This window comes from Mus pahari, chromosome 11 (genome assembly GCF_900095145.1).
Source record: "Mus pahari chromosome 11, PAHARI_EIJ_v1.1, whole genome shotgun sequence".
Classification (NCBI taxonomy): Eukaryota; Metazoa; Chordata; class Mammalia; order Rodentia; family Muridae; genus Mus; species Mus pahari.
In genome coordinates this window covers 30765000-30791254 of record NC_034600.1, presented here as the reverse complement: position 1 = coordinate 30791254, position 26255 = coordinate 30765000, and the positions used below count along the sequence as shown (strand labels likewise).

The following is a 26255-nucleotide window of genomic DNA, read 5'->3' as shown; positions in this document are numbered from 1 at the left end:
GATAAGGGGTCAATTGTACTGGCTAGCTTTGTGTCAACTTGACACAGCTGGAGTTATCACAGAGAAAGGAGCTTTAGTTGGGGAAATGCCCCCATGAGATCCAGCTGTGGGGCATTTCCTCAATTAGTGATCAAGAGGGAGAGGCCCCTTGTGGGTGGGGCCATCTCTGGGCTGGTAGCCTTGGATTCTATAAGAAAGCAGGCTGAGCAAGCCAGAGGAGGCAAGCCAGTAAAGAACAACCCTCCATGGCTTCTACATCAGCTCCTGCTTTCTGACCTGCTTGAGTTCCAGTCTTGACTTCCTTTGTGATGAACAGCAATGTGGAAGTGTAAGCCAAATAAACCCTTTCCTCCCCAACTTGCTTCTTGGTCATGATGTTTGTGCAGGAATAGAAACCCTTACTAAGACAGTCTGTTTCCTGGCTGGATTCAGTGTGACCAGCTGGGCTATACTTCCACCACCATGCCTTCTTCTCCACGATGGGACTTTCATCCCAGCCAGCCTAGTCTAATAGGGGACATCCTAGTGAGAGATCGTGTGTCAACAAGCGAGGCAGCCAGCGGCTGAAGGCTGAGCTCTGACCTCCACGTGCATGCCCGCATCTGCACATTCTCACACACATGCACACACAGAGAATCTCTGTGGAATGGGGAAAATGGTTAGTACCTGAGTGTGCATCTGTCATGGGGAAGGATAAAAGGCATGTATTCACTTGCTGTTTTCAAATGCCACGGTTGGTATGGTTGTGTCAAGTTGGTTTCCATAGCGATTCAAGTCACATGAGATCATGTACAGTGAGGCAAGCTGAATGAGGACATTAAGAGGAGGCTGAAGAGAAGATGCTTTGCTCGGAGGCAGTGCTGCCTGGCTGTGAGATGCACGTCTACAGTCAAAGTTCTAATGTCTATCACAGTGTGTGTAACACACTTTCTAAAAAGTCCTAAAGCGACAAACCATGCAGTGCTGACTACTTCAGTGAGAAATTCTGGTTCTGCATCTCAGGCAGGATTTTTCCTCACTAATATTTAAAGTCTTGTTTCTTCCAAGGCTGGTCTCTCTTCTGACCCAGTCTGAAAGATTCATTTAAAATTGGGAGGGTTTGGGGACTGGAAAGATGACTCGGCAGTTAGGAACACCTACTTTTCTTCTAGAGGACATGGGTTTGACTCCTAATGCCCGATAGCAGCTTAGAAACATCTGTAACTCCTGTCCCTGGGGATTTAATGCCCTCTTCCAGCACACACCCCCGGGCACTCCATGCATGTAGTACATAAACATAGATGAAACATAGTGAAATACCCATACACGCAAAATGTTAAAACAAATAATATTAAATTAGGAGGGTTTCAATTCACAGTGTCAAAATGGTCCAAACAAACAGCTAGTCTTTGACTTTAGAATCCACCTTAGCCAGGAATCTTGCTGGAGCTTTCTTTCTTCTGGCCTCCATGGAAGTGGTCATCTAGAAAATCTTAAGATATCTCAGAAAAAGCTGATGACATTGCCAAAAATTAATGCTTTTAGCCAGGTATGGAGTTGTCACAGAATTTTCCCTGTCCAGTTACATTAGGGCAGGAGAAGGCCTGTGATTGGACAGGGAAAACGGAGACAGTGCTAAGAGTTGTAGGGACAGAGAGCATCTCAGAGGGGAGACAGAGGCCAAGATGGAGGGGGCGACATGAACCAGCATGGCTTTAACCAGCCACAGGTAGTTATGCTATCATAAGGTTTGAATAATTGGGATGAAGCTTTTATCATTATCAATTGGTTCTGAAATTATTGTATTGGAATCTTGTAAGTTAAGAATTTATTGATACACAAATCTGAATGGTTAATTATAAGCTTCAAGAGTATTTCTTTCTACTAGGTAGATGGGTGTTGTGGTGACTGACAATGGGGTGGACGTTCGTTGTGTGGCAGAGAGAGTAACTTGGGAACTCCGGCCCCGCTGGAGAGTTGGCAGGTAAAGACAGAGCCAGTGGAACCACAGTGGGGCCAAGAGTTGCCATCACATGTGCAGGAATGTGCCAGTTCTTTTTAAGTATTTCCCACGACATGAAGTTGCACCCCAGGGCTACATAGTGGGACTCTCATGTGCTGTTCCTCAATACAAGCACATCCATACATGTGCACATACATCATCAAGTATGCACACGTATGCACACAAAGCTAATGTAAAATGTTTTGATCTTGTAAGACCCCAACTCAATTTGTTTCTTAGACCCCCTGGAAGCAAAGCCCAGCATGGAGCTCTTTGTTCTTTCGCCTTCAGCCTGGGAAACCGATGACCACTGAAACTGGCTCATCATGGTTTTAACCCACCCTGGTGCCTAACTCATTGTATAAGGGACCAAGAATGTTTGCCAAAGATAGCCTGCAGTCCTTCTGTAAGAGATGAGCTGTATTACATCATCCCCATTCTTGTGATGTTTACTCAGCTTCCCCACCAAGAATGTTTGCCAAAGATAGCCTATAGCCCTTCTGTAAGAGATGGGTTGTAATACATCATCCCCACTCTTATGATGTTTACTCAGCTTCCCCATTCTTTGTGGTCTTATCCTTCCCTTTCTTTGTGGTTTTTTTCCTTTAAAAAAAACCCTCAACTGCAACTGCTGAGGGTTGATCTCCTATGAGCTCGACCACAGCATGCTGATTTCCTGAATAAACATCATGCATATTGCATCAAGAATGGTTTCTCTCAAGTTATTGGGGCCTCGGCTCATCCCAGGACTTGAGCGAGGGTCTCCCCAGAACGGGGGTCTTAGAGATTTGAAAAGCCAAGAGTGAGGCCTACCATTTTCCATCATATATGTCCTAGGCCATCAAGGAAATCTGAGTTCATAAGACCCTTTATTTTCCTTATTAATCCCGGTGTTTCATTTTTGTTTTAATTTCAGACCCTACATTAGGGTTGCATTTTTAAGGCAAGCCCTTTGGTTATCACCCCTCTGGAACTGCACAGCAAGTGTGTGGTCTGGGCAGCTGAAGGCTCAGGACAGAAGCCAGAAAAGTAGATCCGATCTCATTGCCAGACTCTCTACCAGGGAAGACGCCTTAATCAGGAGCTTTGGAAGAGACTAAGATAAAATATGAGTGGTATGACATTGATCCTTCAGAGGAAAAAAAAGGGAGGAGCAGGGGACACATTTAGTCAAAGACAAACACAAGGGATGACACAAGCCTGAAGGAATCATGCCAGAGAGGTGACATCCCAGGACCCAGAGAGGCTCCTGGAAAATGCTAACAGCAAAAACAAAGAGCTTTAAAGAAGCCAGGCGGGATCAAAGCAATGCAGACAGAAAGGCCAGGGGCAGGTGATGTAATGTCTAGAGATGACAGGGTGGCAGCCTCCGCTCACTTCCTGTTTTTCTCCAACAGAGACATCCAGGGCTCCCTGAGATGAAACTTTGCAGAATAAGCAAGCTTAGAGAAGTGTGTCACCCAAAGATTGGACGGAGGTATGGGAAAGGACAGAGGCCCTAGAAGGGAGCACAAAGCTTAAAATCAGATTAATTATGCGTGGCAGAATGCCTGTGTTGACACTGGAATTGTAACCTGCTCTTGGTTGTCTTCAGAGCCTAAGAACAAAGAGGCAACAAATGGCCCAAGGCGAGCAACCCTGTTTTTACTGTGCTTGCGTCTCCACATTAGCCAAATCACAATGTGAATCTTCTGCAAAACCTCCAGTGAGAGAGCAAATTAGATAATGGGACAGAACTCAGAAAAGAGAATAGTGTTGTCTAGAAGCCAGCAGGGGCTGGTGGAAACATCGTGTCAAAGCCTGTGCCGTTCTGTAGGTGGGCTGGGTGAGACTATGGATACGGAGTTTGGGGATGTCAGATCCCGAAGCAGGATGTGCCTTGAAAGCCACATCAGGAAGCTTGCATGTTCAGGAGCTCAACCATGTCGATGCTGCATGGTTACACTCACCTTGGTGGCCTCTCTTGTTTCCTGTCCCTCCTTGTCAGCCACTCAGATTCACACCATTTTCATTGTGATTATTTTTTCCAAGTGTGTATTTTGTAGAGCAAGTTGCCATGGTGACGAGATTCTGCCTCACTTCAGACTGAATGATGCAGGCTACTGTCCTGACTCCTTGCTTTGAATAAACCAATCTCTTCGTGGTCCCTCCTGTTCTGAGTCCACCTTCTCAGACAACATTGCCACTGGATTAGCTGGTCTGTTCTGCATCTCAGTCACTTTTCTCAGGTTAGTTCTTACCTAACCATCAAGCCACACCCCACCGAATGAACTCTCAGCAATGGTCTTCATAATATCCTCTATAGAATATGGAGACCATGAGTCAGCAATAAATTGCTGAGATCAATGGTTCTCAAGCTAGGGGTCGCAACCCCTTTTCGGGGCAAAGAACCCTTTCACAGGGGTTGTCTAAGACCATCAGAAAACACAGATATTTACAGTATGATACTTAGCAGTAGCAAAATTATACTTATGAAGTAGCAACAAAAATAATTTTATGGTTGGAGGTCACCACAACACGAGGAACTGTGTTAAAGGTCACAATATTAGGAAGATTCAGAACCACTGGCTAAGGTGAACACATAGTTGCTTAGGCCATCATGCCCAAGATTGCTGTTTATGGACAGACCTCTCCAGGAGACTATTCAAAACGCAACAGTATCCTGGTCAATAAAATTTTTTTATTAAACTTGTTATTGTTGTTGATGCTGCTACTGCTGCTGTTGTTATTGTTTTATGCGTGGTTTACATATGTGTGGGGCATATGCATGCCATAGAGCATATGTGGCAGTGAGGACTCAGTTCTCTCTACTGTGTGGCTGCCATGTGGATAAAAGTGCCTTTGCCTGCGGAGCCATTTGCTTGATCAATACTTATTGGCAATTGAGACATGACGAGGAAGGCAGAATGTTCAAGTGGCAGGATCATAAAGCATCTGAATGAGAATAAATATGTAGAAAGACAAAACTGAGAGGCAAAAAATGGAGATAGCCAAGAGGAACACTGAATAAAAACCAATGGAAAACTTAGTCATTAGGTAATAAATATCAACTGTATACCCAAAGCACTGGTGAGCACAATAACAAGAGCTATTGTGAAAATGGATGTCACCGCGTCAGTACTGCGCTGGCACCATGGTGGCTTCATTACTACAATTCTGAAGTATAATTTGAGGTGGGGCAAGGTAAACCTACAACGTTGCCCTTTCTGCTTAGGGTCACTTTAGCTAGTGTGTGTGTGTGTGCGCATTTCAGATGGGTATGAGGGATTTTTTTCTAGCTCTGTAAAGAATGTTATTGAAATTTTGATGGAGATTACGTCAACCCTATGTAGCTTTTGGCATATAGCCATTTTCACAATGTTAATTCTCCCAGTCCATAAGCATGGGAGGAAGGTATTTCTTCCTGATTTTTCTGTTTCCTCCTAGTCATTTATATTCAGTCTAGAAGTCTTTCACCTCAGTCATTTAAAGATTCAATCTAGAGGTCTATTCACTTCCTTAGGTTTATTCCTAGGTATCTTATTATTCTGGAAGATATTATGAATAGCACATTTCCCCCTGATTTCTTTTTCAGTTGTGTGGAAGAAAGTTACTGATTTTTGTAAGTTAATTCTGTATCTTGCTACTTCCCTGAAAGTGTTCATCAGGCCTATCAGTTTCCTGTAGTCTTTAGTGTCTCCCAAACGTAAGACCATGACGTTTTCTAATGGGAATGATTTGACTTCTTTCTTCCCTATTGGTATGTCTTTCATTTCTGTCTCTTGCCACATCACTCTAGCTAAGGCCTCATTGCTTATATCGAACAAGAGTGGACAGATCAGAAACCTTTGGGTGCCTGTGGCAGTTAGAGTATGCTTGGCCCATGGAAAGTGGCACTATTAGAAAGTGTGGCCTTAAATAAATTAAAAAAAAAAGAAGAAAGAAAGAAAGAAAGAAAGAAAGAAAGAAAGAAAGAAAGAAAGAAAGTAAGTGTGGCCTTGTTGGTATAGGTGTGGCCTTGAAGGAAGTTCATCACTGTTGGGGTGGGGTTTGAGGTTCTACGCTTAAGCTCTGCCCAGTAAAGAAGAGAGACCCTCCTTCTGCTGCCTGCAGGTCCAGATGTAGAACTCTTGGCTCCTCTCGCCTGCCTGCACATTGCCATGATTCTCACCATGATGATAATGGTGTACCCTGTGGCGGTCTTTGAAACTGTAAGCCAGATCCAATTAAATGTTTGCTTTTGTAAGAGTTGCCTTAGTCACGGTGTCTCTTCACAGCAATAAAACCCTGAGACCGTGCTCTCATATCATTCAGGAAATGCTTTCAGTTCCCGCCCCCACCCCCCATTTAGCAAAATATTGGTTATTCACACATAGAAGAATGAAACTAGATTTTTATCTCTCATTATCCACAAAATAAATTCAAAATTAATCTTAGTATAAAATCTAAAACTGCTAGAAGAGAACATAAGAAAAATACTTAAAAATACAGACAGAAGTGAAGACTTTCTGAAATGGAAGGCAAGAGCTTAGGAAATATCTTAAAAACTGACAAGTGGAATTGTATGAGAGTAAAAACAAAAAATCTGTTCAGCCAAGGAAGTGATATAACATGGAGAAAAGTACAGTCTGCAGAAATGGGAAAATTCTTGCTAACTCTACATCTCACAGAGGAGTGACACCTAGGATTTATTTAAAAATTAAAATTAAATACCTACCACCAATCGTCCAGTTGATAAATGAGCAAGTGCACTGAACTTAAAGGAAGAAATACAAATGGCTAATAAATATTTCAAAAAAAGTGTTCAACATCTTTGGCTGTTAGAGAATGAAAAATCACACCTTCTCTGAGATTCTTCCTCACCACAATCAGAGTGACTATAACCAAGACAAATATGTTGAGTCCATCATGGACTTAAACATTTCAGAAAGCAGGGTCAGCCAGGTCCCTGGGGGGCAGGGGGGGGGGTTTGAGGCCAGACTGATTTACATAGTGAGTTACAGAACTGATGGGACCACATGGAGAGAACCTGAAGCGGTGAGATTTTTAGCTTCTCTGCTTTGTGTGACAAGTTGGTTATGTGCTTCCAGCCACCAGTCCAGGAACTTTTTGGTTCCTCGAGTGAAACACACACACACACACACACACACACACACACACACACACACAAGCTTATTTTTGAAATGCTTTGGCTACTCAAAGGCTGTGCTGTTCTACCCTTCCCCCTACCCAAGATGCTTCTGGGCAGCCCTTCATGGGGCCCACGTTCCCTTACTAACAGCATTTTGGATGATCTTCCCTCTACAGCTCTAAATCTGATCTGTCTCTCCCTGAGTCATGGCGATTCTTCTCTCTGTCCCTGCGTTCTCACCCAAACAAATCTTAGGGTCCCACTCCATTTCTCTTTGCCCAACCATTGGCCACTGTCATCTTCATTGATCGATCAAAAACCAATTGGGGAAAAGAACCTTCAGTGTTTGGACACACAGATTCATGGAAGGTCTGCAAAAGCTAAATATAAAACCAGTTTTACTATTACTGAGTATGTAACCAAGTATATAAGTCAGCACAGCATAGAAATACTAAAATATCTGGGCTTGTTGCTGTACGAAGGGCAATAGGCAAGGTGTGGGACCAGCCTAGATGGTTACCAAGAAAAAGAAAGTTATATATTCTAATCTGTTGTAAGGAAGAATGAGATGACCTGCCTCTAGAGGCACTGCAGGTGTGGCTGCTGGGTCAAGTGTGCATCAATAGGTGACAGAGAGGAGAGATGCAATGTCTAAGCTCAGTGTTCTGACCTGGGAACATCTGAATGACTAGTAGCCTGATATTCCCTGAAAAAAAAAAAAAAAAAAAAAGCAAGCCTGAGATGATCACTAGTCAGATGCCAGGGTGCCTGAGAAGGGAGCTAGCCTGAGATGACCATCTCTGGCACAGGGCAGGGCTGGACTGGCTCCCAGTACAGGGAGCAAGCAAGAGAATAAAAGAACCCTGATTGCTGGGTGGGAATGAGCCTGAGACAAAACCTCACAAGGGGCCATTTGGGCAAGCTGGACAATGAGCAAGACTGAAATGACTACCAGTCTGATGCTAGGCAGGTGTTGGGGAACAGACCATGCCCAAGATGACCCCTGCCTGACTCCATAATGCACAAGCAGAGCCTAGCACTTCTGAGACAACGAGCCCAGATCCTGAGACAATGAGCCCAGATACTCAGAGACTCACAGTGCTCTCAAGAGGAGCAAGTAAGTAGTGGAGAAATGGGAAAGAAACAGAAGGATGTGGGCACAATGAAGAGAGGCAGAACTGGAGACTCAAGGGTAGTGAGGAACAGTCTGATTTGAGTAGCTGGTGATGCCACCTAAGACCAGGATGTGATCCTGGTCTGTGCTGCCAGCAGGGACCACACCTGGATCCGTGGCCCTGCAGCAACAAGGATCTGTCACCACTAAAAAACAGTCAGATGTGGTTTCTGTCTGTGCCTGAAGCTGATCCTGTGCCACAGCGTTCCTTACCCAAATGCCATCAGGGGAGAGCTGGTCTCCCAGGAGTGCTGACTTACCTGTGAGCACAGGTAAGACCACCACTTCTGCCCAAATTCCTGGTCCAAGAGGGACCCACCCAGAGTCATCAGGACACAAGAACCAAAGGACAGCCAGGGATAGCATTCTTCCGGTTTTCATCTGCACCCAGGAGCTGACCCTGTGCCACAGCTCTCCATACCCAAATTCCTCCTTGAGAGAACTAGTCTCCCAGGAGTACTGACACACAGGCTTACAGGAGAGACAAGCCACAGTCAGAGACAGCATGACTAGTTAACACCAGAGATAACCAGATGGTGAGAGGCCAGGGCAAGATCATAAGCAACAGAACTAAGGCTACTTGGCATACTCAGAACCCAAGGACTCTGAGATTTTCTTTCTTCTGGCCTCCATGGAAGTGGTTTTCTAGAATATCGTAAGATATCTCAGAAAAAGCTGATGACATTGCCAAAAATTAATGCTTTTAGCCAGGTATGGAGTTGTCACAGAATTTTCCCTGTCCAGTTACATTAGGGCAGGAGAAGGCCTGTGATTGGACAGGGAAAAGGGAGACAGTGCTAAGAGTTGCAGTGACAGAGAGCATCTCAGAGGGGAGAAGAGGAAGGCCAAGATGGAGGGGGACATGAACCAGTGTTGCTTTAACCAGCTACAGGTAGTTATGGTATCATAAAGTTAGAATAATTGTGATAAAGCTTTTATCATTATCAATTGGTTCTGAAATTATTGTATTGGAATTTTGTAAATTGAGAATTTATTGATACATAAATCTGAATGGTTAATTATAAGCTTCAAGAGTATTTCTTTCTACCAGGTAGATGGGTGTTGTGGTGGCTGACCATGGGTGGGGTGGATGGTCATTCGTGGCAGAGAGAGTAACTTGGGAACTCCGGCCCCACTGGATAGTTGGCAGGTAGAGACAGAGCTGGTGGGACCACAGCGGGGTCAAGAGTTGCCAGCACATGTGCAGGAATGTGCCAGTTCTTTTTAAGGATTTCCCACAATATGAAGTTACAAAAATATTTTTATGGTTGGAGGTCACCACAATAGGAGGAACGTGTTAAAGGGTCACAGTATTAGGAAGATTCAGAATCTTTGCAAAGCTTAAAATCAGATTATCTATGCATGGCAGAACGCCTGAACGGACACTGGAATTGTAACCTGCTCTTGGTTGTCTTCAGAGCCTAAGAACAAAGAGGCAACAAATGGCCAAGGTGAGCAACCCTGATTTTACTGTGCTTGCGTCTCCACATTAGCCAATCACAATGTGGTGGGAGACCACCACAGCAAGCCCTGGATGACCCACCACGCCAGAAAAGCAAGACTCTGATTTGAAATCACATCTCATGATGATGATAGAGGACTTTAAGAAGGACATAAATAACTCCCTCAAAGAATACAGGAGAACAAAGGTAAACAGCTTGAAGCCTTTAAAGAGGAAACACAAAAATCCCTTAAAGAATTGCAGGAAAGAGCCGGGCAGTGGTGGCACACACCTTTAATTCCAGCACTTGGGAGGCAGAGACAGGCAGATTTCTGAGTTCGAGGCCAGCCTGGTCTACAAAGTGAGTTCGAGGACAGCCAGGACTATACAGAGAAACCCTGTCTCGGAAAAAAAAAAAAAGAATTGCAGGAAAACACAACCGAACAGGTGAAGGAATTGAACAAAACCATCCAGGAACTAAAAAATGGAAATAGAAACAATAAAGAAATCACAAAGGGAGACAACGCTGTAGTTAAAAAGCCCAGAAAAGAGATCAGGAGTCATATATGCAAGTATTACCAACAGAATACAAGAGGTAGAAGAGACAATCTCAGGTACAGAAGATACCATAGAAAACATTGATATAACAGTCAAAGAAAATGTGAAATGCAAAAAACTCCTAACCCAAAACATCCAGGAAATCCAGGACACAATGAGAAAACCAAACATCAAGATAATAGGTATAAGCAAAGATTCCCAACTTAAAGGGTTAGTAAATATCTTCAACAAAATTATAGAAGAAAATGTCCCTAACCTAAAGAAAGAAATGCCCATAAACATACAAGAGGCCTACAGAACTCCAAATAGATTGGACCAGAAAAGAAATTCCTCCAGTCACATAACAGTCAAAACACCAAATGCCACACAAAAAAGAAAGAATAGTAAAAGCAGTAATGGGAAAAGGACAAGTAACATATAAAGGCCGACCTATCAGAATTACACCAGACTTGTCACTGGAGACTATGAAAGCTAGAAGATGCTGGGTAGATGTTATATAGACCCTAAGAGAACATAAATGCCAGACTAGGCTACTATACCCAGCAAAACTTTCAATTACCATAGATGGAGAAACCAACATATTTCTGGATAAAAACAAATTTACACAATATCTTTCCACAAATTCAGTACTACAAAGGATAATAGATGGAAAACATCAACACAAGGAGGGAAACTACACCCTATAAAAAGCAAGAAAGTAATCTTTTGATAAACCCAGAAGAAGATAGCCACACAAACATAAAAATAACATAAAAAAATAACAGGAAGCAACAATCATTATTCCTTAATATCTCTTAACATCAATGGATTCAATTCCCCAATAAAAAGACATAAAATAACAGAAGGGATAAGTAAACAGGACCCAACATTTTGCTGCATACAGGAAACGCACCTCAGTGTCAAAGAAAGGCATTACCTTAAAGAACTGAAAAACAATTTTCCAAGAAACTGGTCCCAAGAAACAAGCTGGAGTTGCCACTCTAATATCGAATAAAATCAACTTTCAACCAAAAATTATGAACAAGGATAAGGAAGGACACNTCATACTCATCAAAGGAAAATCTACCAAGAAGAACTCTCAATTCTGAACATTTATGCTCCAAATGCAAGGGTGCCTGCATTATAAAAGAAACTCTACTAAAGCTCAAAGCACACATTGCACCTCACACAATAATAGTGGGAGACTTCAACAGCCTACTCTCATCAATAGACAGATCATGGAAACACAAACTAAACAGAGACACAGTGAAGCTAACAGAAGTTATGGACCAAATGGACTTAACAAATATCTATAGAACATTTCATCCTAAAACAAAAGAATATACCTTCTTCACAGCACCTCATGGTACCGTCTCCAAAATTGACCATATAATTGGTCACAAAGCAGGCCTCAACAGATACAAGAAGATTGAAATAATCCCATGCCTCCTATCAGATCACCATGGACTAAGGCTGGTCTTCAATAGCAACAAAACCAACAGAAAGCCCACATACACATGGGAGCTGAACAATGCTCTACTCAATGATAACTTCGTCAATGAAGAAATAAAGAAATTAAAGACTTTTTAGAATGTAATGAAAATGAAGGCACAACATACCCAAACTTAGGGGACACAATGTAATCAGTGCTAAGAGGAAAACTCATCTTTGAGTGCCTCCAAAAAGAAACTGGAGAAAGTATACATTACCAGCTTAACAGCACATCTAAAAGGTCTAGAACAAAAAGAAGAAAATACCCCCAAGAGGGGTAGATGGCAGGAAATAATCAAACTTGGGACTGAATCATCCAAGTAGAAACAAGAAGGACTATACAAAGAGTCAACAATCCAGGAGCTGGTTCTTTGAGAAAATCAGTAAGATAGATAAACCCTTAGCCAAACTAACCAGAGGNNNCAGAGACAGTATCCAAATTAACAAAATCAGAAATGAAAGGGAGACATAACAGAAACTGAGGAAATTCAAAAAATCATCAGATCCTACTACAAATCTACATTCAGTAAAAACTGGAAAATCTGGATGAAACGGACAATTTTATAGATGGACACCAAATACGAAAGTTAAATCCGTATCAGATAAACCATCTAAACAGTCTTATAAACCCTAAAGAAATAGAAGCAGTAATTAAAAGTCTCCCAACCCCCCCCCCAAAAAAAAAGCCCAGGACCAAATGGTTTTCATTCAGAATTCTATCAGATCTTCAAAGAAGACATGTGCCAATACTCTTCAAACTATTTCACAAAATAGAAACAGAAGGAACACTACCCAATTCACTCTATGAAGCCACAGTTATGCTGCATATTCTCCCTTGGAGATGGAACACTTTCTGTCTAATCAGGAACTTGTCACAACTTCCTTTCAGAGGGGACTTCATAAGAGATTTTTTTTTCTACTTCCATCATGTTTAATGTTCCAAACAGATTTTTAAAACCTGTTGAGTATATATTACTTTTAGCTTCAGAAGACATCATGTATATTTAAGAGGCACTTAACTATTATAAACTGTTTTGGTGACTTTAAAAAATGTCAATACTGAATTGTATATTTTAAAATAAATTGTATTAGTTTAATAAAAAAACAAAGTAGACCAGGCAGACATCCTTGGTCTAGGCTGTAGCCGGGGACACGTTGATGTCTGAGGACTGTGCAGAACTGACCCCACCCCTCACCTAGACCTCATGAGAGAGCTGGCCCTGGAGGCGTGAGAGCAGGTACACAGACTCCATCCCTGGGATATTCAGGAAGGTGGGCCCAGCACACTGCAGGAGTTTTGGTCAAGCTGGCCCCTAGGGCTTGAGTGACAGAGAGATGACCCGACCACCTACAGCAGGCAGAGAGCTGACCCCAAGGTCGTCAAAGTAGGAGCACTGGCCCTGCCTCTCACCTGCTGCAGCACTAGGGAGAGTGGACCCTACACTTCACCTAGGCAGCACAGTCAAGCAAACCCTGGCTGTTGGGGTTGTGGGTGAGTGTAGAAGAACTGGCCCTGCCTGTCTGCTGGGCAATGGCATGGATGAGGGAGAGATGGCCTCCTCCCCTCTTTTGTCTCTCACTATCTATGCCAGGTAAGAGAGCTGGCCCCAAGATCATGGTGGTCCTTCACCGGTGCAACATTCAGTAGAGCAGGCCCTCCATCTTTCCTGGGTAGCAGGGTAGAGCTGGCTCTGGTGGCTGGTTAGCTACCCCATGGGCATGAAAGCAGGAAAGCCAGCAAGCTAAACAGCTAAGACCCCTCTCAGGCCCAGTTCCAGGGCTTAGAATTGACCCACCCCAACATCTTCTACCCCATAGATGAACTGCTAGAGTGTGTGAAGGGACTGGTCCTACAGATCAAATACTACAGGATCTCTGTGACACAGGACAGCAACAGGCTATCGGAGAGGAATCCCAGTGAGGTTCCAATATTGACAGAGTAACAGAAGCCAGAAGCCTTGTACCAGACCAAGGGGTCATTGCAATGGACATTTGCAAGCAGAGGTATAGACAAAGGGTTATACTGTGTGATACATTGTGACACACTATAGCTTCCACAATGATATTTTTTTTCCTTTTTGTGGGAGGGAGGGTGCAGGGGTGAAGGGCAGGTTAAAGGTTAGGGGGAGATGAGTGAGATTGGGGTGCATGATGTGAAAGTCACAAAGAACCAATAAAAGGGTTTTATGTTCATTTACTTAAAGATGCACTTATTTTATGTATGTGAGTACACTTTCACTCTCTTCAGACACACCAGAAGAAGGCATCAGACTCTATTACAGATGGTTGTGAGCCACCATGTGGTTGCTGGGAATTGAACTCAGGACCTCTGAAAGAGAAGTTGGTGCTGTTGACTGCTGAGCCATCTCTCTAGTCTCAATAAGGTTTTTTTGGTTTTTTTTTTTAAAGAATGAGATGCTATCATTTTCAGGAAAATGCATGGAGCTAAAGATCATCTTGTCAAGCAAAATAGCCAGCTTACCCAAGAAAGACAAACATCGTGTTTTCTTTCATAAGGAGAGTCTAAGTATGACATGAAATACAAGGGAGACCATGAATGGAGAAGTATAAAGGGAGGGGTAAACAAGAAAGAGCAATGAGGGAGAATCATTTATTATGCATATTTGTAATATGTATGAATACACACACAAACACACACACATGCAACAGAAGGAGCTATTGGAGAATAAAAGTGAAGGTAGTGGGGGCATATATATATGTATATGTATATGTATATGTATATGTATATGTATATGTATATGTATATGTATATGTATATGTATATGTATAATGTCCTAACAAAGCCCATTATTCTTATGGTAACTACAAAATTAATTTAAAATGTTAGCTACAAGCTTGCTGTTCATCATGAGTGTGGCATAATTACTAGGAAGCTAAACTAGTATCATCACCAACTGTGTTAATAGAAATGTAGATTTTAAGGGATCTATTAAAATATTAAGGGAAAAAAATGGTTTCTCATCTACCCCAGCCCCCCTTTAAGGCTGTGGGGAGAAGTTCCAAATGTAACAAATCTAACAACTGCAGTAATGACAAGCTTTTTACATAAGGAGCTGAGGTTTGTCACAACATCCTAAGCGTAGGGTATTTGTTATACAGTTCCTGGTATCAGTTGCAACAGGGAATGTTCTATAATGATTAGTATGTGGATTTAATTCTGAATATAGTTGGTCCTCTGTATATGTGGGTTCAGAATAAAATTGTTGATCAAAATATTCAGAATAAAATTGTCCACGCTAAATATGCAGTTTCTTTTTCATCTAATTAATACAATAGAAAATTTATATTCATATTAAACAAGGCATTATAGGTAATCTAGAGATCAAATACAGAACCTAGGTGGAGGACTGAAGAGGTAGTTCAGTGGTAGAACACTTGCCTGGCATCAATGAGCCCCTTGGTTCAACTCCTAGCATCACAGAGGGGGGAAATGTACATGGGTGAATTGTGCATATGCAATACTATGGCATTTCATATAATGCATGGTCAGGGGACATCTGGAAGCAATCTCCTGAATGACTGATGGACACATGTCTTTGGAGAGGGATAGTAGATGGGGAAGAGTGGAAATCCGATCACAGGATTGACGTTTCAAAGGAAATGGAATATTCAACCTATAGAAAGAACTCTGATAGAAGGTTTCGATGGCTCCTTAAGCAGAAGAGTGGGTTTTATTCATACAGAGTGACATCATACCCACAAGCATAGGTTTTCACAACTTTAGCTATCCGCAGAAACATCTCCAGCTTATGGTCATATTCCGGATACCCTACAAAGCAGCGAGTATTCTGAAATGGAAATCCTGGCCAAGGGGTGAGATTTTCCTACACTTCTTCTGACGTCAGTGCTTTGGTGGAACAAGATTCTGAGGGCATCACATGATCGGGGACAGCCTCGGTGTTCAGCCCCACTGTGTGTTCCCTGAACTCCCCAGCTGTTGACAGCAGGTGAGTTTCTTCCTGTGACCAGAGCGGAGGTGGAGAGAAAGAGTGTTTCCTTGGTCTCTCCCTGGGCTCAGGTACCCTGGAAGGCAATGTTTAGAATAACCCTGTCTTCACTTTGATGCTTGGGACCAGGCTGCCTGGAGACTGGTGGCTGAGCTCACCTCAGACTTTGCTCAAAGGTAGAGCTGCTGGGAAGCGGGGTGCCCAATGATGCAAACCATTTCTTGACAACAGTTTCCTTTGTGGTGAGAGAGGGAGGTAGAGAGAGAAACCTGTTTTGGTCTAGCATTGGCCAACTTGTTGGTATCTGATTCTCACTATTTTCTGAGTCACTAAAGAGTCTGATGCAGAGAAAAAGATCTCAACAAGAAGACAAATGGGTGTGTTACACTGTATGGATCCCTCTTTTCTCCCAGCGGATAATGTCTCCAGTAACAAGACAAGGACTTTAGGAGAAGACAGAGGCCTGAGAGCTATGTAGGGTCGTGGTTGTTATGAGCTCTGGTGTTTGCTCCATGAGGATGCTCCATGTGAACCTGGACTCATAGCCTTTTTCGGCCATGTTTCTTCTTCTAACCCTGAGTGTCTTGATCTGTAGGAGGCGGTAATGTTGATATACCTTATTAGCCTATGGCAAGTCTGTAAACAGGAACCCTTCACATACTTCTGTCTCAGGCTACATGGTACCTGATTCCCTCTTCCCCATACCACCTTCCAATCTTTATAATAGCCATCAAGAAAGATGTTAGGTGACACATGATAGGATCTGTAGCTGCTGCTTGTCACATCTTCTGGAATTTTCCTGGTTGTTGAGGGAGTGGGGTGTCTAATGCCACACATGTTGAGATGGTGATACATGAAGATTCAGGGAACTGAGACCTTGTCTGGAGACACCACTCAATGAATCTCCTTTGGCGTTATGACAAAATCATTCAGGTCCCTCAAAGCTTGTGAGCAAGGTACTCTTGACAGCATGGTTCCCAATGTGGTTACTCTTTCTTTTTTCATGTTGCTTGGTTTCTGCTATTCACATGACTGGCATATGCAGGGGAAGTCTCCATCCTTCATGAGTTCTTAGCTTGGACTGCGTGTAAGAAGACAGGTTAACAAAAGAAAAACCAGTAAGTTTAATCACCGGTGTACTGTGTGAACACATCACCCAGAGAAATGAATAGACCTCTAAGTAGAACATAGAGTTATTTTATCCTTGAGGTTTAAATACATTGCTTCTCTAAAACAGGAAGACAGATGTAGGGAAAGATCCACCCCCGGGAAAGCACCACAGACCATGGGCGAGGTTTGTTACACAGATGTGAATGGGTCATGTTCACCGGTGACTTGTCTAGTGACTTGGCTCATTGATACAGAGAGGGAGACATCCTTAAAAAGGATGGGCTGTCCTTGGAGGTAGATGTAATTTTTTTTTTTAGAAAAGCATAACTTTTCAGAGCTACTATTCAAATAATAGCCTCAAATAACTCCCAGGCAAAAGAGAACCCGTTTTTGCATGATGTCTCCTGAAAGCTACCCCACGACTTTCTTCTTTTCCACTTGAATGTCTTCAACCTGCCATACCTCAGGAGTGATTTAAAAGAAGGGGAGATGAGAGTAGAGATGAAATGAGGAATTAAAAGCAAATTAAGGTATCAAGGAGGATTTTTGTCCTTCTTAGGAAAGCAGACTAATTTATTAACCAGTGATCATGCATGTGTGTGCATGCATCCACGTGCACATGTGGACGGGAGAAGAGAGGGTTTGGGTAGAGATTAGGAGATGAAGGACACCTTCCTCTTCTATGAGCACAGTAGTTATTCAGAATCCCTTTTATTTAGACCTAGGATGAAATTATTGAGTGTGCTGGCTAGTTTTATGTCAACTTGACCCAAGCCAGAGTCACGGGGAAAGAAGAAACTTCAATTGAGAGAATGCCTCCGTAAGATCTGTTTGAAGGGTGTTTTCTTAGTTAGAGGTTGATGTGGGAGGACTCAGCCCAGTGGATGGGGCCACCCTTGGGCAGGTGGTCCTAAATTCTATAAGGAAGCAGACTGAGTGAGCCATAGAGAGCAAGCCGTTAAGCAGCATCCCTCCATGGTCTCTGCATCAGATTCTGCCTTCAGGGTCCCTGCCCTGCTTGAGTTCCTGTTCTGACTTCCTTCAGTGATGGACTGTGGGTATGGAAGTGTAAGCCAAACCTTTTTCCCAACTTGCTTTAGGACATGATACTTCATCACAGCAATAAAATCTCTGACTAAGACATTGAATATGCTCACCCAGAGCCTCAGGACTCCTTGGCCTGTGATAAGATGCTACTATCTTTTTGAAGAGTAGGGATCATGTGAGAATTCTGTATTTTATTCACCGAAACAAACTAACCTTTCTTTTTAATAAGAAGGGAGAAATGAGCTTCAATCTCCCTCCACACTGGGAACTCCATCTGATGGCCTGTGAAGATGAGCACCTCTCTCTTAGAGCAGGCATCCAGACCTCCCTGGGAGAAGAAAGGCAGAGGGCAGCTTGCTGTTTTCTGGAAAGAAGAAAGTCTGTTAGAAGCACAGCTTCCTCCATGTGTATCCTCTGCCTCTGCCTGTGTCAATTCTTTATCTCTTGAAAGACCGACGAGAGTCCCCTGTTCAACTCTGTGTGTGCTCTAGTGAGTATTAGACTTCATACTGTCCTAGGATTCCCCGGTGACACTGGTACCTGGGCCACTATGGAGATTATGTTATTATAGCTGAACGGTACTTTCAGCCATAAAAATACAGCGGAATGATTTGAACGATATGTCCCCAGTAAGTCTCTGGCATTTGAATACTTGGTTTCTAGGTAGGAATTTGGGATGATTAGGATACATACATACTGGAGGAAGTATGTCACAGGTGTGGGGGGGGGGAGCTTTAAGGCTTCAAAAGACCGGTGCTATTCCCAGTGTGATCTCTCTGCCTTCTGCTCATGGGTCAATATGTGTGCCTTCAGCTGTCCCACCAACCACCATGCCTATACAGGCAAGTCTGTTAAGCTCCTCCCAGGGACCTAGCACAGGGACCTAGCAACAGCTTACATCATCACCTGCTGCCATTACTACCTGCGCCACAGCCAGGTGTGGGTGCTCTAACTTATAAAAAAGGACTGCTCAGTACACCAGTGCCCCTCCCCCTCACTCTCTTTCTTTCTCTCTGTCCCCTCATGTCCCTGGCCTGCCTGTCTTTCTCTTTTTATGTCCTTCTTTCTGTCCTTCTCTATCCCTGCTTTCTCTGTTTTTTTTTTTTCTCTTCTCCAGGTCCTCATCCCACTCCCTTTCCCCACAATAAACCTCCCTTATACCTGTCTCATGCTGTGATTTCTCAGAGGGATACCTTGGCATGGGCCCCCTAGCTATCCCCTGACCCCTGCCCATTGCCACATTATGGTTCATAACAATGCCCTTGCTCCTCCATCATGGATTCTAGCCTTCGGAACCACCAACCTAGTTCAATGCTTTCTTTTGTAAGTTGCCTGGGTCATGGTAGTCACTGTGCTAGTAAAGTAAGTGTTGGAGAATTATTGAGCTCAGGGCCTTGGCAGCCCTAGAAAGCTAGGCTTACTCAATAGGCCAATCAGACAAGTACTAATGAAAAGGAAAGAAGGGAGATGATTCGGTGTGTCCAAATTGGGAAAGAACAAGTAAAGTCTGTCTTCTGATGTACAGACAAGAGTTTTAGATTCATGTGTAGGGCAAGAAGCATGCACAGTTAAGTATTCCCAGGTAAAATGTGACATTACATCATTGTCTCACCTCTGATCTCTTCTGAAAGGCAGTCTGACAAATGGTCAGACCTGGGTGAATCCTCTTTTGGGATACAAGCTTCTTCTCTGGCTTCCTGGCATGGGACTCCAGCAGGAACCCAGTATTGCAATAGCCTAGTAGCCAATGTATGACTGGCATAGTGACTCTTTATACTGCGTCCATTCCTGCCAAGGTAGCTACATTGGTGTCTTTCCAGGTCGAGTTGGTATGAAAACCTTTACTTCTCCACGACATAATTTGAGCACCTGCCATTAAGAGGCGAGGTTGGAGCTGTTTCTTGTCTACCCTGCAACCTTCAAAACAAGACAATAAACACTCACAAACATAACAAACAAGCAAAAGCCAAACAGCGTATTTCCTTATGATGTTAAGTCATGAAGGGATAATCTCTGCTACTGTGCTGGCTGCCACATACAGAAGTTATAAAAGCCAAGATGCTAAACAGAATCCAGTAGGCTTTTTACTACAAGCAAGGCAATTCAATGGTTTCGAAGATGGCTAAATGGTTTGTTAACTGAGTAGGGCAGTGGGGCCAGAAGAAGAAACCTATTATGTCATCAGGAAAGGAAAGATGGAGCCAATGAGGGAAGCCACTGTGTGGGGAGCAGGACCATGAATCATGTCAGTATGAGTTGGCTTGCTATGTAGAAGTCACATGGCCCTGCACTCTGAGGATTTGATGGCTTTTCTGGAGTAAGGGGAAGTGTCTGACAATCTTTGCTAGGTCACAGTGATTTCATTTGGGGGGTGCTTTTTATAGTTGGTTGTGAAAATGGCCTTTGACCCCCCAATGAATCACAGCTAAAACAGATGCAGAGTATAGAGAACGATGTGATCAATGTGCCACCCTTGGACTTTCCAATAGTCTAAGAGGCACGCTTGTGACCTTTCACCAGCAGCAGCAACTTGATGGTCCCCAGGTAGAGCTGGTAGTCAAGACAACACCTCTGTGCAAGATGAGAGATGGAGGACCATTTCCCTACCAGAAAGGTGCTACTCTGCACTAGGTCAGACTACACGTGAGCTGGGAAGTGGCTTGCAGCACTTGGATGAGCTCCCTTCTTGGCCTGGCTGCCACAGGAGCTAGGCTTTCCCAGGGACTGGGATTAGACTTGAGCCTGACTGGAGGCTTCTTATCTGGCTCTCACCAGAGTCTCGGGGCAAAGCCAAGCTGTTTGCACCATGTAAATGACAGTGGTCATGATGCAGGAGGGCAGCAGACCCAGCAGGAAGAAGGTATTGGTGATGTCAGCCATTGCCAGGAAGCAGACCAGCAGAGGAGGAAGGCTGTCTGTCAGTCCTGAGAGAGCTGGAAGCCTCCAGGTTGCCTAGCAACAGTGCTACTAGTGCCACTCTGAAGGCCACTCAAGCTTCTGAGAGCCATCCTTTGCCTAGAAAGATGGGATTTCTCTCTAAACCGGTGGCTCTCTATCCTCCCAGTGCTGTGACCCTTTAATACGGTTCCAGATGTTTTGGTGACCTGCAACCATAAAATTATTTTCATTGCTGCTTTATAACTATAATTTTGCTACAGTTATCAATGTTAGTGTAAGTACCTGATATGCAGGATATCTGATATCTAAAGCATTTTGTTGTAAGATCATTTTAGGCTTGCAAACATGACCTCTGTGAAAGGGTCATTCGGAACCCCAAAAGGGATCACCACCCACAGGCTGAGAACAACTGATCTAAATTGTGTCCTCTGAGATAGGAAAAGAAGGGAGACAAGACACCACGAACTTTGCACAATAGGGCACTTGTCTTCCATCCCCATATCTGAAGAGAGAGAGCCATTGAAGATTCTCCTGCCACTAGCCTCTCAAGGACTAGGACTCTAGGTATGTCCCACTACTACTGGTTTAAAGAGATAAATCTCTGTCAGTCTGAGCTGCCGAAGTGTCACATTTGGTTCCAGTGTGAGTATGGGCAAGATGGTGTCCAAACATGAAAGAAAAAGGAGAAAAGAAAATACCCTTGGGTTTAACCAATATTCTCCAGCCTTTCCCTAACTGGCCCCTTCCCCGGTGCTCTGGACAAAAGGGCACGCTTCTCAAGAGGTTTACTCTTCACGTGCAGGACACATTTTCTTGACATAGCGTGTTTTGAATCGTTCAAACTCAGCAGATAAATGAAAGGCATGAAAACCAGGACTGTGTCTGCGGTTCTTCAACTGCTGACCTCTCTCCTCACCAAGGTGATATAGTTTACTCTCGTGTCTAGAGTCCTTGGGGGGTCACTTTATAGGTTTGCTCAGAGTTTTAAGTTATACTCAGTGGGAACAACGATCTGTGGCTGGTTCCCTCTTGCCTAGAGCTAGAGAGCTGTGCTCAGAGTGCCTAAAGCATTTTGTTGTAAGATCATTTTAGGCTTGCAAACATGTTACAAGGAGTAAAGTGTTTTTGTGTAGCCCAACCAAGTTCCCATTTGTCCCAATATTTATATGATCACGGCATATTCATCAAAAGTAAGGTGTTAACACAGTACCTGAACTCCAGACTTAATTTGTATTTCCCCAACGTTCCCAATGATTCACTCTATCTGTTTCAGGATTCCACATAACATCTGGTCCCTCTCCATCTCCTTCAAACTAGACTAGCTCATTTGTTTTCAACTTTCACAAGCTTGATCCTTTAAGGAGAAGAAGCTGAGAATTTTCAAGAATATTCCTTAATTTGGGTTTATCTAATGTGTTCTTATTCATAGACCAAGGCTATGAATTTGGGGGAAGAACTCCAGGAGGAAATTGTCCTTCTAGTTCTATCACACTAATAGATATGTAATACCTATTTTCATGTGAAGCCAGAACCACATAGGCTGGGAAGATGGCTCCTCGGGGGAAGGCACCTGCTGCCAAGCCTGAGAATCATCCACACAGTGGAAGAAGAGAATCCACTCCCACAAATTGTCTTCAATATTCACAGGCAGACACACTGTAGTTTAGCACGCACATGTGCACACACATACAGACACACTGAATAAATGTAATTACAGACGTTTTTAAAGCATGGCATATCAGTGACAATATTAACTTTGGTCATCTTGTTAAAGAGATTTTTTTGCCATGATAAAATTACTATAAATATCCTTCTACACATAATTTGCTAGAAGTGAACCTGTAAGGGCTCATGATTCACTGAAGAATGAGACCCCAGATTCAAGTAGTATGCAAAAGCAAAGAGTGTTTTATTCTGCAGAAGTCCAGCATGCTTGGGTCTACCATATACCAAGATGGAGGCACCCGAGTGAGCTCCCAGGCCCAATTTAAAGCACATTAGGAGAATTCTGGGGAGGGGTTGGTGACTTCTATCCTGGGCTCTATCTCTAGGGACATTCCAGAACTGTTGCTGGGGAGGTCTGGAAACTGTTGCTGAGGAAGTCTGGAAACTGCTGCTGACCCATTGTCCTTGCCTCGGGCCAGGTGGTGGGCAGCTTCTGAGGCCTGGACTTGCCCAGTTCTTGGAAACAGAGATTTAAACCTAGTCTCCTAAACTAATTTGAAGTCTGTCATGGAGTCAAGCCTGGCTCGAAACCCACATTCAACCAGTACCAGAGAAAGAGTACGTACGCCTCCCTGAGAAGAGAATATCAAAACCTTGGCGATCATTTGTTAAAACTGGCACAAACCCCTGCTGAATTTGAAGAGAAATATTTTCAAGCTATTCTCCCCCTAAAATGTCCTCTACTGATTTGGTCACTCACCAGTGCACTGTGGCCTGTGGTAATTACTGTGGTGTTCTGATGGTGATGTTTGCAATTTTGCTCGCTCCGACACTCATTCTTTGGAATTCTATTTAAAAGTCTCCTTTCTCCTCCATGAGTATATTTATTCAATCATTTGTTTGAGAATAAGCTCAAGGATAATGGATACTTACCCTTTAGCATATGACCCAGTATTCACATTATTTATTCTGTGGTCTAAATTCTGGCTTTGGCTGTCTAGAGCTATCCAGGCTGGCACTTGAATCCTTTGGACAGGCTCTCATTGTTTCTGTGCCCCCTACCTATTTCTCCAAACAGCAAGCGCTTCAGGTATTGACTTATAGGGTAACATTTAAAGCTCTTAAATGTTGTGATAAAAATGAGTTAAAAGTTAAACAAGTTGAGCCATTTGAAGGGTGATCCCACTCATGAAGAACAGCTTAGCCCTGACAATGCTGGGAGCATGAAGCCTTTGGTTATAGTCAGAGGAACAGCTGCTGTTTGGAGAACTCTGATTGGCTGCTTGACAGGGGACAAGCTGTGCTTTTGTTTGATCTTCCCATATTTAGCTCTCTCACAGATGCCAGGGGAGGCATTTACCTACCATCCCCCCCTCCCTCACCTCCCGTCCTGATGAACCAGCCACTCTCACACATAAATAAGTTTGGTTTTTCACCCTGCCCGTTCTCTCCTCACCCAGATTTGTATAGACAGCATCGATGAGCAAACTCTCAATTCTCTGGGCTAAGTGTGTGTTGGGGGCTCAGCGTGTTTGGGGCTTAGCTAGCTTAAGGAAATGAGGAGACGTGTGGCTAGGACTACTGGGTCCCTAACTGGAAGCTTCCAGAAGTTCCCAGTGGTTGCTCCTGCTGGACTTAGATTCTATCTGTGAAAAGACAATACCAGCACGCAGTATCTAAGCCCCTGCAGTGGTTTCAGAGGCACCATATGCAGAATCAGCTATTGTTAGATGTTCTTGAACTTGGTTCAGCCGCCAACAGGGAGCCAGGCCAGCAGAGTGGCTCCTTGCGTGTATTGCAACATTCTGGTACTTGCTCTGCTGTTTGCTACAGGGGATGTCTGTGGGAGCCAAAGGGACCTCCTAAACGTCCACTCGTGACAAGGTTCTCTGGGTTGGAATATGACTAGAGAGAGTGGGGTTTTGTTTTTGTTGTTTGTTTGGTTTGTTTGTTTGTTTGTTTGTTTGTTTGTGTGTTTGTTTTCTAAGATGAACTGGGAATTCAGAGGAGGATGGACCTGGGCAGGTAAGGGTCAGTCATCGCAAGCAGAAGAAACACAAGCACTTTCCCAGGACATGCAGATCAGTGGGACCTGAACATCAATCACATCCAAAGAATAGCTGATGCATGATCTATTGATTACTCGTGTTCAGACTCTTCCACTCTCTTGCCCTCCTACAAAGGACTATACAACAGAGTGACAGAGAGCAACATCCACTCCATATGTCACCCGTGGAAACACATGCAGTGGCAGTTGTTACCTGGGAGCCTGTGGAGCAGTTGGCTCTCTCAGCCCTCCTCACCTGGGGCTTGATTCTCTGGCAGCATCAGAGCAGCCCTACAGTTCAAGGTCATTTATGTGCTTTGGGAGTTATTGGGCCTCCTCGGTCCCCAGGCCCTTTCTAATTGTTCCACAAAGCTGGAAGGAGTGCGGGAGAGTCTTTGGGACAGGCAGAAATGCTTGGATCTGAGTGTTTAACTCACTTGACTCCTCTCTCATTTGGATTTCCACTCTCCTGACCACAGAGTTTATTTCCACTGTCCAGGGTTCTCTGTGGGTCTGGCTCCCAGGCTAGTTTCCTAAGAGTACATACATACATGTAACCTCAAACCTCCACCCAGAATTAGCAAACTCCTCAAGGCTGCCAGATTGGCACTTCTATTTTAAAAGCAAATTAACCTGACAAGAGTCTGAGAAACAGGGTACCCTTAAGAACCAAAGAGAAATGCCTGGTTGCCTTGGTGATAGCCAGGGTGACCATAGATTCAGGGAGAAGAGAGGCAGCTGTACTTCAGGAAGCATCTCTCTGGGTGAAATTTCTAGAAGAAAACGATGTACTCGGCCTTTAAAAACATTATACTGTTTTCCATGGGCTGACAGGTACGAATATTTATTTTTCTTAGATATCTGCTATTGACCCTAAAATTTAAATCTTCGGAGGTGTCTTAATGCCCTTTGCTACCAATGCTGAGGTGGCTTTGGTGGCTTTGGTGCTGCCGCTCACCTTTCCCCCGGTTGTTCCCAGAATGCCAAGCCTCTGGAATTATCTTTTCCCCTTGTTTTTTATTATTAAATTTAGGTCTGTTCTTGGGGATATTGATACCTGCTTTGAGGCTTTCCCATTTATATAATTTGTAGCTCCCTGTCTGTTGGGGATTGACGGGCTCAGTCTATTGTGTTCAGTGTAAGGATGATTAGAAAAATATCCAAGAAACATGGGACTATTAGAATTAATAAATTCGGCGAGTCACAGGATCTAAGATCTTGTTGCTTTCAGGGCTTGGGAGGCAGCTCATCTGGGAAAGGCACTTGCTGCAGGGCCTCAGCTCCTGAGTTTTCTCCCTGGGACCCACAAAGCATCAGGGAAAAAAATGGACTCCTGCCTTCCATTAGAAAGCTAAGCAAGAGTTTAACACATGCCCAAGCACGTCTACGTATCTACACAAAAGAAATGAAAAGTCATATCTACATAAATATTCATAGCAGCATTCTTTAGAACCATGGGAAGCAGAAAGAGCCCAAACATCTACCAGCTGGCCAGAGGACAGATCCCTGTTGAATGTCACTGTAACTGAATATTATAACAATGGCACGATAACTAAAGGAGGAGCCTGGGGAGTCTCACCCTGTGTGACAGAACCCACACATGAGAGACGATATACTACATGATTCCGCCCATAGAAATACTCAGAAAATCAAATACGGAGACAGCAAGTGGAGAATCTGTTGGGTAGAGAGACTGATGACTATATATGGGCCTGAAGGATTCCTTGGGGATGATAAAAATGTCCCCAAACTGGATCCTGGTGATGGCTGTATTCATCGTGATGCA

At 43.6% G+C, this 26255-nt stretch overlaps 1 non-coding gene across 1 annotated transcript; it reads left to right on the top strand.

The window, feature by feature from the left end:
- The first annotated feature begins 7663 nt into the window (after positions 1 to 7663).
- Positions 7664 to 7795, top strand: LOC115065056. Its single transcript, XR_003844854.1, has one exon. It is a non-coding gene; the product is annotated as a small nucleolar RNA SNORA17 (small nucleolar RNA).
- Positions 7796 to 26255: the final 18460 nt, after the last annotated feature.